The sequence below is a fragment of the Aulostomus chinensis genome, chromosome 3, assembly GCF_037954235.1.
Source record: "Aulostomus chinensis isolate RoL2024-O1b breed Wild chromosome 3, RoL_Achi_v1.0, whole genome shotgun sequence".
In the NCBI taxonomy this organism is placed as follows: Eukaryota; Metazoa; Chordata; class Actinopteri; order Syngnathiformes; family Aulostomidae; genus Aulostomus; species Aulostomus chinensis.
Genome location: NC_141322.1, coordinates 14702723 through 14705914, shown reverse-complemented (window position 1 = coordinate 14705914; position 3192 = coordinate 14702723).

Sequence of the window (3192 nt, the reverse complement as noted above, 5' to 3'; positions counted from 1 at the left end):
GTTGCTCTGCTGTATCAGCCCCCTGTAAGTTTTCGGTGCTACCCCTGCACCAGAAGCTACAGGGCGGGAGGGAGATTTGTGTGTGTGTGTGTGTGTGTGTGTGTGTGTGTGTGTGTGTGTGTGTGAGTATGAGTGTGTTGGAGAGACAGAGAGAGTAACAGATTGTGTTGTGGCTTGTGTCAGGCAGACAATAGCAGGAAGTGTTGGTATAGGATGCAAAACGCACGGAGGATTGAAAATAAGAGGGTTTATCAAGCATTCCATGACTCAGAGGCCTTTATAAAGTAGTTTTACACTGTGTTTTAGAACATCTGATAAATAAAACAGAAAGAATAAAACTCCAAAGTAAGTGTGTTATTTGGGGTTCTTTGATTAGACGTAAGAAATGTAGCAGAAATGTGTTCTGGCGGGATAAAAACCTCCTGTGAGAAGAGTACGGGTCCCTTTACAGGAAAATAATAACAATGATTTATCTCATTAACTTTAATGTAATTTAGTTACTTATTATTTGAGCATTTGAGAAAGGTGTGCTCATCCACACTCAAACAGGCAGTCATACACTGTTTCAGCAGCGTGCTGCAAGGTTTTTTGAGGAGAAAAATACAGCGAATATACGACATTCAGGGTGAACAAAACACATTTTTTACAAGATACTAGAGAACTGCAGTTTCCTCATGGGGCTTATCAAAGGCAGATAACTATAGTATGTAGGGCTGAGCCTTAAGAGAAAAAAAAACCCTCTATGTGAAGCTTTTACTTGTGTGGAGCATACAAATGGAGCATTCAGGGTGATTACTTACACAAGGCAACATATTGCATGCGGGCAATTACATTTCAGCCTGAGTGAAACCAAGCAGGGCGAAAACAGCCAGAATGCTGGTGATTTAGAAGAGAACGTTGTTACATGCACCAAATTGATGAGTTTGTTTATCCCTGCAAATCTACGGATCAGCTGCTTATGTATTTTTGGCTTGCTTATTAGGGCGAGAGAAGTACTGGGAGGCAGATGTTTGACATCATATAAACACACACTTTCCCATATAGAAATATTTGGTAACTTTCCATTGATTTATGGGCTGACAATTTACTGTATGCCATTTTCTAACCGTCGTGTGAAATCTGTGCAGATCAGAAGACTCGGCGATATGAAACGACGTCAGAAAACTGAGGTGAAGTCACTCAGTTTCACAACACAAATGTCATAATCAATGTTAAATATTCAGGCTGCTACGGTTATGATGAATTGGATTTGAGTGCATATTTGTGAAAAACATCCATTGTTTTCTACTTAAAAGCATTTATGAAGTGTATTCCTTTGATTTGCTGTTCATTGAGTACCGTACAGGCCCCGTCATTTCTTCCACTCACACTAAGGCTTGAGTAACCTGAGTTTTGAAACCTGAGAAATAATGGTTACTAAAAAAAAAAAAATTGTAAATGACATAATACTCTTGAACTATAAGTGTTTTTTTTCCCTATTTTTCCAAGAATTTTTCCTCCAATTTTCCAAGTTTACTCCCTTTTCCCCTTTTTTAAAATTCGCTCATTTATTTTCCTCTCCTCCTCTTACTTTAATTTCACCCCTCGTGAGTGAAAAGCCTTGAAAATCTGGGTGAAGCTGGTTAGCCAGCCAGCGATTATTCAGTTAAGAGCAAACAGAGCTGGATATTCTGAAAATTTTGTGTTTTTCTTTTTTTAAAATTTTTTTTTATTAAAAATGCAATAGTTCAACTTTCAAACAACATTAGCAGCGATTAGCAGAAGAAGCAACCAAGACCATTTAGCAGACAGGAAGTGTGTCATAGCATGAGTGTAGCTTGAAGAACCGCCACCCATTGTTCACCCCTGTCTTAACCAATGTCTTAGGTCATAAGAGAAGAAAGTCTATATACTTTCAAACTTTCATATCTAATTTCATTTTCTATTTTACTGAAATGTTGAGTGCACAACTTATCAAGAGAAACAGGCATTTTAAACAAAAGAATTTCCCAGTATTGAGCCATAACCCAACCATCAACTTTACGTAGCCAAATATAGTAAAGATAATTGTAAATCACAACAAGAACAAAAGTTAAATTTCAACTTTTATGTTCCAAAGAAGCAAAAAAGAAAAGAAAGATAATTTGTCAAACCTTTTAAGTCTTGTTTTTCCTCTTGAAAGAAAAGCCGTCTGTCACGTTTCTATAGATGTTCAAACCATATTATATCATTAGCATGTTTATTTTTGTCTGTCTGATCCACCACAAGCCACCCATCAGACATAGCAATGTTACAAACAGACATAACAATTTAATGGCAGACAGCACGCGCGCACACACACACACACACACACACACTAGCTGAATTAACCTGTGTTGATGTTTTCGTGCGTGCTCCAACATTTCTCCGGTCTGTGGAAGAGAAATATAACTAAAAAGGTCAACAGGCCTCCTGACCTCCACGGCTGTGTGGTCTGGCTCCTCCGCCACCGGAGCTAGCAGCTTTGGATTAGCTTTGCGGTTCAAATGTAACTTCATCCTTTGGGAAAACATACTGACCAAAGGAAACTCATGTTTGGGGGTTATGACCTTTTGTCCTCGTGGCAAGTGAGAGGGATTCGGAGGTAGGCTTCTCAGTTTCTCCTCAAATAAACTTGCTGCTGAGAAGATTGTGCAAAAGGAGGCCACTGCTTGTTGTTGTTATTAAATGAATTTATAAGAGAAACTACAGTGGATGTATGGATTTCCTCACTGTGAGAAGTATTTGCTGAAACTTTTGTCTGTTTGATTTTTAAACACACCTGTGAAGATTTCCAAGAATTCTGCCACGATGAGAACATGTGGGTTTATAAATAAATAAAGCAACAATCTACATAGATCAACCCACTTTTCAATCCCTGTGAATACACATTCCACACAATGGCGTCATCTAAAGTGGATACAGACAGTAATGCTCTTCCTTTTGGAGTGCAGAAAGAAAAAGAAGATTTAAAAAAAAGAGAGTTAAGACGTCAATGCTGATAAGAAGTATTTCAGAAGTCCTTAAGGAATATAATGGGATCTGCATCATCTGGAAGCAGGAGTTGCACACGGAGGCGTTACGGGAAAGTGGCGCGTTATCTGCCACAGCAGTAGAGACGCATCGCGAGATAAAGAAAATGCGGGACGTTTCTTAAAAGTTTGTTAAAAAAACAAAACAAAAAAAACAAAAAAA